Consider the following 13,993-nt stretch of genomic DNA (forward strand, 5'->3'; position numbering starts at 1 on the left):
TTGAGCAGTCATCAGTGAGAATCATGAAGTACCTATCACCCTGCACACTTCTAGTTTTCATAGGACCACATAAATCAGTATGCTTAAGATCAAGCAAGTTGTCAGTAGTGAAAGATTTACCTTTAAAGGTTGAGGAAGACATTTTCCCCAGTTGACATTCTCTACACAAGGTATTATCCAGTTTGCTCAGTACCGACAACCCTCTAACTGCCTTGATCTTACTAGCCTTCACAATGTTGTCAAAGTTCACATGGCAGAATCTCCTATGCCATATCCGGCTATCATCAAGCTTAGCCCTGAGACATGTACTTATATTTGCATTTAGATGAAATAGGTTACCTTTAGTCTGCATGTCGGTGGCTACCAAATTGCCATCTTTTCCTTTGATTCTGCAAACTCCATTCTTGAATTGCAGAGTGAGGCCACTATCATTTAGTTGGGCAACACTTAGAAGGTTGTGTCTGAGACCATAAACCCAGTACACATTGTCAGCACTACTATTTCCATTCAAAAAGATGGACCCTCTTCCTTTGACCATGCATGGTGCATCATTACCAAAGTGAACCACACCACCATCATACTCCTCTAAGGATAGAAACTTGCTCTGGTCACCAGTTGTAAAGCGGAAAATCGCGATCGAACCCTAGTTGCTCTCCCCTCTTCCAACTCCGAGGAGAGAGAAGGGAGATTCACTAGGGTTGATGGTTTTCACTTAGGGGAGAGAATTTACATTCAAAAGAGGGGTTGAAACCCACAAGATCCAATCCCATGCAATGCAAGATTGGATGCTAAATGAGTTTCAAGGGTTAAGAAAGCAAGGCTACCCTCTTTTGTAAAGAATGTTGATAGAAAAATTAAGCTAGGAATGCATAGAAAGTGACAAAGATTCACTTATAAACTGAGATAGGGATATAGGATGAAGCTGCAGACCTGGAATTAGCAGTAAAATGTTGATACGACGCTGTCCTGCAAATTTGAGCGAAAGTTGCCGGGACGATGGCGCCCGAGCACCACGGTCCTCCGAAAAATCCACGAAACGAAGGGGGATCTGTTCGTCTCTGCACAAGGATTCCAGATCTTCAATTTCAGCCACGTACCTGCAACCTACACACAGAAAAGCAAAGACGATTGGGGGGTTAGGGATTAGGGGTTTGCCTTTAGGTCAAACCCTGGTTTTGGAATTAACCAAGAAATGAGCAAGTGCTGTAAATGTAAATGTCTGTAATGTAAAACAAGTACTAATACCTTGTTGTAAGGATATTTGTATCCTTATATGCGAAGGTATAGATGTTGTTGTTTGTTGTATGTTGTATGTTGTAGCATGTAATGTGTTGTAAGTGATCTCCTCTTCAATGGTTGAATCCTTGTCTTGAATGCAACACTTAGCCTTGAATGGAGACTTAGAATGATCAATTGCTTGAAGGAATGCTTGAATGCTTGAATGCTTGAGTATAATTTCCATGCTTTTTCCCATCATATCGAATGAAAGAGGAAAATGTAGTTTATATACTTGTCAATTAGGGCTGATAGACCGATTTTCCTGACCTTAGGCCAACCAGGAAAGACAATTTTCCAATTTGCAAACATAAAGACCCGAAGTCCAAAAGAGACCAAGCCCAAAATAGGACCCAGGGACCAGGGCATTGGGCGCCATGGTCCTGGGGACCAGGGCGCTGGGCACCCTGGTCCTGAAGGACCAGGGCACTAGGCGCTCTGGTCCCACCTCCCGGGACAGTAGGGTGCAAAGGAGGTTCAGGCCAGGGTGCAAGAAAATGCAATTTTTGGTGTCGTGGACAAGTTTCAGGGTCTCCATTCAGGTTCCGTGTTGCGTCGCCATCGTGAAGACCGAAATGCAGTCAAAATTGCAAGTGTCACAATTTTAGGATGCTACACCAGTCATATGGTGAGAACAACCACTGTCAATGATCCACTCATTGGAATCATCAAACCGGGAGACAAGAGCCTTCTTGTCTACCACATCTTCCTTTACAGCAACAAACACAATGTCTTCATTCTCTTCATCTTTTGATTCCTCATCTATGACACCTTCATCAACTGCCACAAAATAGTTTCTCCGATTTCCTCCTTTGAATTTCTTGAACCTTTCCAGTTTATCCTTGTTGTCACTGTTAGGACAATTCATAGCAATGTAGGTCCCGGAGATAACTGAGAGGGGGGGGTGAATCAGTTGTCAACTAAATTCAAACAAAAAACTTATTAACCAACTTAATGCTTAATACCGATAAGACAGTTAAGTATGTTGGTAAACAGTGTTAACAAAAAATTGCTATACCGATAAGAATTAATGCATGAAAAATAAGCACAAAGTCATCCACAACACATGACACCAATATTTGTATGTGGAAACCCTGTAAGGGGAAAAACCATGGTGGGAAACCTTATCCACAATCAAATGATACTATTGTAGATAGTAAGTGTACAAGAGGGGTCTGCACATGCAGAAAGGCCAATAGCCTAGATCTCACTGCTCAATCACAAATGGGAGTCACACTGACTACAGTTGGATGGTTAAATCCAATAAGAATGTACTGCACAAAATAGCATCTTCATATGCTGGATTCAGTACCGGTGTAATGTTGATATGCTTATGTAAAAACCTAACTTCTCCTTCGAATGATATCTTCATGTATACCTCTGCTTGATCTTGCATATACCTTGACACAATTCTTTTTTGCATTCCACACTTGATCTTACAAATAAGATCTTACATTTATACCATACCCTAAGACCAATTTTAGTAGGTCAGCTCTACAAGATATTACAATAAAAATATTTTACAAACAATACAATATCCGATGCAATAACCAATCGAACATGTCAGCTTAATGCATTTACAACAATAATAAATCATCTCCATAGTGTGCCATGCTGATCTAGAAAAGATAAACCTGTCGGTGTAATCCTAGATAACCTAAACCTATTTGTCGGTAAAAGCAAATATGCAAATAAGAGTATACCAATGATTATTACTTCAAAATAAAGTGTCCACATGATGTCTTCGACATTACCAAGTGTCTTCCATGTCATTATAGGTACCGGTGAACATTATATCCTACCGGTGAACCATATGCTGGTAACTATTGCATAGTTTGCTGTTTGCCGGTGAATGTTGTTGGATCACCAAAGTAGGTGTATTTAGTAGGTGTTGACATCAATAACAAAACTATACCAAAATACCAACAATCTCCCCCTTTGGCATTGCTAGCAACACAAGATGGAAAAACCATCAAAGTGCCAAAACAGAAATGCCAAGTACAAAAACCAACAATCTCCATTTCTCCCCGTGGGAGTAATATGTGTTTATACCAATCTCTCATACCAATCTCTCCTAAAAAAGATAATGCATTTTTCCATACATCTCTCCCTAATGTTTTTCCATATATCTCTCCCCCTTTGACATCAAATGCCAAAGTCACAAAAAGTCAAGTTCATACAAAATACCAACCAATTCAATATACCAACTACTCCCCCTGAGACGTAGCTTCCTCATCAATAACTGGAATGAACGATTTGTCCATTAAATTCTGCCGGTTAATGACAATCATCAACTGTCTAAGTATTTATTGGTGGAGGTAAGACTCCGAGCTGATCTCTGAGATACTCCAAAGTTTCCTTAGGCAAAGGTTTTGTGAAAATATCTGCAAGCTGTTCTTTAGTATTCACATAAACCAGTTTTATCTCCTTTTCTTCAACTTTTTCCCTTAGAAAATTCAGTTTGATAGAAACATGTTTTGTTTTAGAATGTAATACTGGATTCTTAGATATATCAATTGCTGTAGTGTTATCACAATATATAGTAATAGGTTTCTTGCATTTTACCTTTATGTCTTTCAACATTTGCTTAAGCCAAAGTACCTGTGTACAATTTGTTGCTGCTGCAACATATTCTAATTTTGTTGTTGATAAAGATGTACAACTCTATTTCTTACTTAACCAAGAAACTAATCTCTTTCCAAGAAAGAATGCTCCTCCAGTGGTTCTTTTTCTATCATCCACATCTCCTGTGCAATTTGCATCTGTGTATGCATATAAATCAAAATTTTCATCTTTAGGATACCATAATCCAAGATTTTCTATGCCTTGTATGTATCAGAAAATCCTTTTTACTGTTGATTCATGGTTTTCCTTAGGATTACTCTAAAATCTAGAAACTATACATACTGTATTCATAATATCAGGTCTGGTTTGTGTCAAATATAGTAAACCTCCTATCATAGATTTGTATCTAGTTGGATTGATAGGTGTAGATTCATCCCTTTGAGATAATTTGTCATTTGTAGTCATAGGTGTGCTTACCGATTTAGAGTTTTCCATCCTAAATTTCTTAAGTAGTTCTTTCAAGTACATAGATTGACTCAAAAATATGCCTTTATCGGTCTGTAAAATCTCCAATCCTAAAAAGAATTTTATTTCTCCTATTATAGACATTTCAAATTCATGTTGCATTTCAAGAGAAAATTCTTTGCATAATTCATATTCTCCTCCAAAGACTCTTTCATCAACAAATACTTCAATAATCAAGATATCATCATTAGTTACTTTGTAATATAAATTGCTATCTGCATTTCCTTTAGTAAAACCAATCTTTAAAAGATACTTATCCAATCTTGCATACCAAGCTCTTGGAGCTTGTTTTAATCCATACAGAGCTTTTCTTAATCTACAAACCATATCATTGTCATCTATCAAGGAAAATCCATCAGGTTGTTCAATATAGACTTCCTCTTCAAGATCTCCATTCAAAAATGCACATTTGATATCCATTTGATAAACTTTGTAATCCTTGTGAGCTGCAAAGGCCAAGAATAATCTAACTGCCTCAATTCTGGCTACCGGTGCAAGGGTTTCATTGTAATCAACTCCTTCTTTTTGAGAATATCCCTTACACACTAGTCTTGCTTTATTTCTAACAACCTTACCATCTTCATTGAGTTTGTTTCTAAATACCCATTTGGTTCCAATTACATTTTTATTTTTAGGCCGGAGAACTAATGTCCAAGTATTATTTTTCTCAATTTGTCCTAATTCTTCTTCCATAGCTTTAATCCAAAATTTATCTTCACATGCCTCATTGACATATAATGGTTCAATTTGAGAAATAAGACATGCCTCTTCATTTGCCAATCTTCCTCTTGTCATGACTCCTTTAAATTTGCTTCCAATTATCTGATCTTCAAAATGATTTAGTCTTACATACCGGGGTGTCTTAGTCTGTTGTTGTTCTTCAATTACTATGGAATCTTTTGATGATACCGGAGTAACTAGATCATCATTCTGTACCGGTGGATTTATTATAGGTCCATTTGTCATAATTTCTATTACCGGTTCAGAGTCTATATTCCTTGAAGTTCCTCTGAATTGTTTATCAATCTTTACATTTGTACTCTCAACAATTTTCTGTAATCTTTTATTAAAACATCTATAAGATTTACTCTTAGATGAATAACCAAGAAATATTCCTTCATCACTTCTAGGATCAAAATTTCCAATATACTCATCTCTTCTAATATAACATTTACTTCCAAAAATTGTGAAATACTTAAGAGTAGGAGTATTACAAAACCATAGTTCATGAGGGGTCTTACTGGTTTCACCTTTGATGTGAACTTTGTTGAATGTATAGACATCAGTGCTTACTGCCTCTCTCCAGTACACGTGGTAGATTTTCTTCTGATAACATACTTCTTGCTGCATCCAAAATAGTTCTGTTTTTCCTTTCAACAACTCCATTCTGTTGTGGTGTTTGAGGTGCTGATAATTGTCTTTTGATTCCATTTACTTCACAGAATATATTAAAATCTCTAGATGTGAATTCTCCTCCTTGATCTGATCTTAAACATTTAATTTTCTTACCGGTTTCATTTTCAACCATTGCTTTGAATAGCTTGAACTTCCCAAGTACTTCTGACTTTTCTCTGAGAAAAGTAACCCAACACATTCTGGAATAATCATCAATAATTAGCATGCAATATCTATCACCTTGTAAGCTTTTAGTTCTAGCTGGACCACATAAATCAGTGTGAATTAAATCAAGAGCATTATTGGATTTTTCTGGAATACTTTTGAAACTAGCTCTAACTTGTTTTCCAAATTGACATTCCTTGCAAATTGTATTCTGAGGTTTCACAATTTTAGGTAAATCTCTATCTGCCTTAGAAGTACTGATTTTTACCATGCAATCAAATTTACATGACATAGTCTTTTATTCCATAGCCAACTTTCATCTATATGTGCAATTAAGCATGCCTTTTTTCTATTATTCAAATGAAAGATATTACCTCTAGTTTGATTACCAGCTGCAATTTCCAAACCAGTTCTATTCATGATTTTGCATTTTCCATTTTTAAATTGTATCTGAAAACCTTTCTCAACTAATTGACCAACACTTAAAAGATTATGTTTTAATCCTTCAACATAGTAGACATTGTCAGTGTTATGTTTACCATCAAGAGATATTGAACCCTTACCTTTGATTGAACAAGCTTTGTCATATTCGAATCTTACTAAACCTTCAGTGTATTCTTCAAAGTTCAAGAATTTACCTTTGTCTCCAGTCATGTGATGTGAGCATCCTGAGTCAATAATCCATTCATCCTTTGATTCAACTTTAGCTACTAGGGCTTGTTCTATTGGTTGAGAAATAGGTATCGGTTGATCTTCTGTTATAGCAACAAAGACCCATCTGTTGTCTACTGGATCTTCATTAGAATCATCAGTCACACCTTCATCAGCAATATAACAAGATTTATCTTTGTTTTTCTTAAATCTGTATCTCTGATATTCAGGATTAGGTTTGTATGTCCTTATAGCTTCTTCTCTTATTCTAGCATGTCTATCAGGGCATCTTGAAGCCATATGACCAATCTTATTGCAGTTGAAACATTTAAAGGGTGCTTTACCTTCATACTTACTTCCAATTGGACCTTTTGGCATTTTTCTTGCGAATAGTGCTTCAAGTTCTTCAAGCTCTTCATTCTCCTTCCTAGTTTCTTCAAGTTCTCTTGCATAAAAGGCTCTCCAGTCTGATTTTTCAAAGGATGGAGTAGATGATGTTGATGCTTTGAAGGCCAAATCGGTTTTTATAGTAGTAACAGGACCAAATTTCTCAATTTCAAAAGCTAAAAGTTTTCCAATCAATGTATCCCTAGTTACCGATGTATTAGGCATTGTTCTTAACTCATTTATAGCAGTAACCTTCATTTTATATGCCGGTGACAAACCTCTTAAGATTTTTGAAACAATCTCATCTTCACTCAAGGTTCCTCCACAACATTTGATACCCAAAACAATTTCATTTACTCTTTCCATAAAAGTAGAAATCCTTTCATCTTCTTCCATTTTCAGATGTTCATACTTGACTCGGAAGCTTTCAAGTTTTGCAATTTTGACTGTGGAATCTCCTTCATTCAATGTTTCCAAATGATCCCAAATAGCTTTTGCAGTGGATCTATCTGATAATCCCATGATTTGTTGATCTGAAAATGCACTCAAGAGTGCTTCTCTAGCTTTGCAATCATTTTCTTCATCTTTGGCTAAAGTAGTAGGAGCAGTCTGACCAGCTATAGTAGTAGTATAACCATTCTTAGTAACTTCCTAGATGTCTTTACCAATGCAATTCAGATGAGTTTCCATTCTGATTTTCCATATCCCATAGTTGGTTTCGTCAAGTTTAGGACTATCCTTTCTAAAATAATTAGTAGACATTGGATCTCCTGAAGTTGTTAAACTTTTGCAAAAAGAGGACTAGGCTCTGATACCAATTGTAGGTCCTAGAGACAATTGAGAGGGGGGGTGAATCAATTGTCAACTAAATTCAAACAAAAAACTTTTTGACCAACTTAATGCTTAATACCGGTAAGACAGTTAAGTATGCCGGTAAACAGTGTTAACAGAAAATTGCTATACCGGCAAGAATTAATGCATGAAACATAAGAACAAAGTCATCCACAACACATGACATGAATATTTGTACGTGGAAACCTTGTAAGGGGAAAAACCACGGTGGGAAACCTTACCCATAATCAGATGATACTATTGTAGATAGTAAGTGTACAAGAGGGGTCTACACATGCAGAAAGGCCAACAGCCTAGAGCTCACTGCTCAATCACAAATGGGAGTCACACTGACTACAGTTGGATGGTTAAATCCAATAAGAATGTACTGCACAAAATAGCATCTTCATATGCTAGATTCAGTACCGGTGTAATGCTAATATGCTTCTACAAAAACCTAACTTCTCCTTCAAATGATATCTTTGTGTATACCTCTGCTTGATCTCTCATATACCTTGACACAATTCTTTTTTGCATTGCACACTTGATCTTACAAATAAGATCTTACATTTATACCATACCCTAAGACCAATTTTAGTAGGTTGGCTCTACAAGATATTACAATAAAAACATTTTACAAACAATACAATATCCGTTGCAATAACCGATTGAACATGTCGGCTTAATGCATTTACAACAATAATAAATCATCTCCATAGCATGTCATGCTGATCTGGAAAAGATAAACCTACCGATGTAACCCTAGATAACCTGGACCTATTTGTTGGTAAAATAAAATATGCAAATAAGAGTATACCAATGATTATTACTTCAAAATAAAGTGTCCACATGATATCTTCGACATTACCAAGTTTCTTCCATGTCATTGGAGGTACTGGTGAACATTATATCCTCCCAGTGAACCAGATGTTGGTAATTGTTGCATAGTTTACTGTTTGCCGGTGAATGTTGCTGGATCACCAAAGTAGGTGTATTTAGTAGGTGTTGACATCAATGACAAAACCATACCAAAATACCAACAAGCAATATGTCCTATCCGGTTACAAGAGAAACATTTCAAAGGTAGCTTACCTTTGTATTTACCAGTTCCTTTTGAGAATTTCCTGGCAAGAAGTGCTTCAAATTCCATCAGAAACTCTTCATCATTCATTTCTCTACTCTGATTAGGTTCCCCACTAGTGTTAGCCTCTTTTCCTTTTCTGGAAGGTATAGTAGAGGCTCTAAAAGTTGATTTTGCCTTTTGAACATTGCCATCAAAACTATTCAGCTCATAGGTTATCAACTTGGCTATGATGGAGTCTAAGGATGCCTTAGACTTGTCTATTGATCTCAGCTCCTGAATAGCAGTAACCCTTATTGCATAGACCGGCAACAAGGATCTCAGGACTTTTCTTACCACAGTGGAATCTTCTATTTTGCCACCTGCACTCTTTATTTCTCCAACAACTGTTTTGATTCTTATTCCATACTGCTGAATGGTCTCTCCTTCAATCATCCGCATATCTTCAAACTTCCCTCTCAAGCTCTCTTCCTTAGCCTATTTTACATGCTCATCACCACCATAGATATTTTCAAGAGCATCCCATACCTCTTTGGGATTTGCCTTGTCCTGAACATCTATAAACTCAATGTCAGATAGACTACTGATGAGGGTTTCCATGACTTGCCCATTTTCTTGTATCTCTCTCTTTTGGTCATCGGTGAGAGTACCGGTAGGAACAACATATACATTTTCAACATAACTCTAGTGTTGAACACCCATGCTTTTGATGAATATCTTCATCCTGTCTTTCCATATACCAAAATTTTCCCTATTAAACTTTGGACCTTCCCTCTTCATCATTTGACTAGGATCTTTTCCTCAAGAGGTTAAGCTTACAACATAGAGGACCTGGAGTGCTCTGATACCAATTGATAACTCAATGATGAACCATGAGTACCAAACCAGTACTGAGAGGGGGGGGTGAATCAATATAGGCAGAAATACAATCCAAAACCAGTTTGACAGCAAATACCCCAAATGACTGACAAGCAGGGATACCGATAAAATAGAGTGCAACTGGTAACATCTAGTACAACTCACTCAGTCATGAACCGGTCATTCAGTAAGCTACCCTCTTAGCTCAATACTACAATATCATTATATTCTCATGCTTAAACAGGTAAACCTAACCATCAGATCTTCACAACAGTGAGTTCAATATGTTTTATAGACAAGCATAAAACATAGAACCTTCATATGCTTAACAGGTAAAACAAAGCATCACAAGACAAAAGCATTTCACATGACACACATATTTTTCACATGGAAACCCAACTGGGAAAAACTAGGGTGGGGATGAATACCCACAAGTTTCTTTTTGAACTCTTTAGAAGTTCGCTCTGTTATGAGCCTTGTCTAGTTAAGGACATTACAATAGGTTCTGGTATGAACCAATCCTGTTAGGGATCACTTGGTTAATGGATACCTGGTTAAGGGTTAAACCCGGTAGGGTCACCTTGTTAGAGGATTTCAAGAACTCAATAGCTGAAAGGATCTCCTAAGCTCTCTAGCTTCTTAGAACTCATTAGCCTTGAGTTACCCAGTTAAGGGATTTTAATCAAGCTGGTTAAGACCACCCGATTTAAAGGATTTTGAATCAAGCCAGTTAAGGCTACCCTATTAGGGGATTTTACATCTATTGAAGTGGTTAGAGATCAATAGGAATTACAATGATCTATTAATAGCACTAAATACTAATGTAGATCCTTTTAGGCTCCTCTTCACCTTCTGCACATTCACTTTGCAAATATCTCTTCTCTCCTTTGGTCTAGCAAGAATCATGTATCACTTCTCTTGGATACACACTCACAACTTTTGCCAACAACTTCAGAAAGAAACACAACATTGACCTTATAGGAAACATATAGGTCAATAGCAAAAACCCTAAACCCTAAACCTATTAGGTTAAGAAATTCAAACGGTTCGATCCTGACCATTGAATCATACTGCATTAAATGCAACAATCTTGAATTGATCTCAAGACATTCTCCATCGTCCATTATCCACCGATTTCATGGGGGCTGATAACCCTTTACACGTTATCACCATTTGACAGACTTCGCTCATTCCTGAGGTAGATAGGAATAGTCTTCTTCATGCAAGATCCTTTACGTGCATAGAGCTTACGTGGCAACATGATCTGTCCTCCATCATACTGCTAACTCATCACACAAAGATCACCGATTGAGTCACATAGACTTGAGGTACTCCAACCGGAAACCCTAAAGTGGAAGCTACCTACCAACCGGTAGTCATACAATGCTTACATGTGTCAGTTCCCATAACTACATGTCAGTTCACCTTGAACAAATATGTCACTTCACTTTGGCATATAAACCAGTTCATACATATGTTGGTTCCTCTCTCTTCACCTATCACATGTGCCGGTTCACACCATGTCTCATATTGACATCAATGACAACATACAATATCATTATGTCTTCATGTTGGTTCATGTAATGCCATACCGGTTCACATAATGCCGAATGCACATACTCACCAGTACCATACAAAGGATAGAAGCAACATTGAAGGATAGTGAAAGGTTCACTAACAGCTTAGATTTTGCACTAGCAGATCTATATCAGATTGTAACCCATCGGTTACAAGGATCCAGCTGAGAACTACTTTCAGTTGACACTTTTGACAACCTTTGTCATTGATGTCAAAGGGGGAGTAGTTGGAATGAGAAAAATAATAACAGAAGAGATCATCTGCTTAGGGGGAGCACACAGTTTTGGTAAGATAGTTTTAGCAATATTTTTGGACAACACATTTTGGATACAATTTTGACTTTTTCTCATGAGTGTTGCCATCAATGCCAAAGGGGGATATTGTTGGCAAATGCACACTCCAATGAGAAATTGTAGGTGATTGAAGGTATTTTCATTGATGGAAACGTTGCAATCCTATGGCACTGGCAGGCACCGACACCGGTAGATAGCTTACCAGCAACAGAAAAGATGATTACCGACACCCCAACTGATAGGATTTTGTTTATTACATTTTGTATTTAATTGTAATATCTTTTTGTAAGCTGACAAGGTGAATTGTAATAGGACTCATATATAAGTATGAGATCTTGTAGATCATTTAGGATATATGGACATGGTCAGATTATTGCAGAAGTAATATGTGAATATTAAGGTAGATTTTGGAGAAAGGTTTATGGTTATTTTGTGAGCTTAAACTAGTATTGAACCTGGCGTAGCAGATGCTAAACCGAAGCAATACATGATATTAGATTTGCATAATCCATTCTTGTAAATCAGTGAGACTTCCCTTTTGTAATTAAACAGTGAGCTTTAGGCAGTTGGGCTTCTTGCATGTGAAGGCCCCTATTGTAAGTAATATTCATTTATTGGCCAGTGAGTGAATATTGTGGGTCACAAATCCCACCGAGGTTTTTCCCACACCGAGTTTCCTCATTAAAAATATTGTGTTATGGTGTGCTTTCTATGTTGTGGTTATTGTTCTTATTTACTGCATTAATTCTTGTTTACCAGTACATTGTTTTGGAATGCAATTTGTTTAATAAGATTATAAAATCTGTAAACCGACAAGATACTGATTCACCCCCCCCTCTCAATATCTTTGGGAATCCTAACAATGCATACATTGTCATATTGAGTAACTTGGTGCTGATGAGATAATGAACATGTATAGGACTATAATTTATGATGAAAATGGTAATGTGAAACCAGAACACAAGATAATTGAAACCCTAGGTTTTCTGGAAATACTTAGCATTCCTGATTTTCCAAAGGAAGTTATAAGAATTGTACTTAGAAGAGTCCATGGGTAATTATTTTGGCTTGAATCCATTCATAAGATTACAAGAGAAGCAGTTAGGGAAGTGACTGACTTACCTTCCACTAGTAGCAGGGCTGATAAAACTAAAAAGGTTCCAAATAACACTGTGATGACCCTAACCGGTGCAACCCATGATAGTAGATCCTTGAGAGTAAATTATGTAAAGGATGATAATGTAAGATTCATTAGCATGATTCTAGGATACAAGACTACAAATGCCAATAGATTAAACTCTATTTCTAGTTTATGTATCAAGAGTGCTTATGACATGGTGAGTAGTAACACTAAGATTGACATATGTGAATGGCTAAAAGATGAATTGATTGACAACCTGAAGAAAATTAGGGGTGACAAGAAAGGCACATTTAGATTTGGTAACTTACTTGTATGTATATTTCTATACATCACTAAGGAAGTTCTAGGTATAGGTAGAAAAGAATTTGGCTTTGACATACCTGTAGGCAAACAACTTTTGAATATCTTTAATGGCATGGGAGATGATAGGGAAAAGAACATAATTGAATACTTTCAGGCATTTAAGGCTAGAATGAAGAATAGGGAAAGATTATCTCAAACCATAGTTGACAAATACCAAAAGGAGATATGTTGTGTTATAAGGAAGGATGAAATTTGGATGGAAGTAGTGGTTCCTAGAACAGTTTGGGTAACTAAAATGGGTTATGAGGCAGATGCAAACATAATAGAAACATATGCTAAAGCCCTCCTTGAAGCCCCTAGAGAACCTGAAGAATAATTATTTGGAAATGTTGAAACCATTGAAAGCAAAGTATAAACCCTGAAAAGAAGGAAGAAAAGAGAACAAACAATCAGAAAAGTAACTAAATAGGCAAAATAAATCAAGGAAGACTTGTTGAATAAGACTGGTATCAAGGAAAGCGACCTGGAAGGGTTACAACTGGAAGCACATATTTTACTGATTGGTACCTCCTATGACAGTGAAATAGTGGTAGAGTTTCAACGAGTAGAAAGAAAAAGGAAACCTTCACCAGTACCCTCTCCTACACCCAAGACAACAAGATAGAAACAACGGGAAGTAAGGCCTTCGGCAAAGAAAATAACACCAAGAAGAAGGAAAAACAAGTTATCCCTCCACTTGATAATCTTCTAAATGAAATTACTGAAGAAGGAAACTTGTCAAATAACAACAAGTTGTATAATACTTTCACTATTGAAGAAAAGGAAAGCATAGAAAGCAGTGTCATTCTACACTTAGACATTTACAAGAAATTTTTGATAGAAGTTGTAGATGATTTACCAAGTGGTTTGTATAGGAGACTAGATGCAAAAAGATTAGCGATTGTG

Source organism: Cryptomeria japonica, chromosome 2 (assembly GCF_030272615.1).
Source record: "Cryptomeria japonica chromosome 2, Sugi_1.0, whole genome shotgun sequence".
NCBI lineage: Eukaryota > Viridiplantae > Streptophyta > Pinopsida > Cupressales > Cupressaceae > Cryptomeria > Cryptomeria japonica.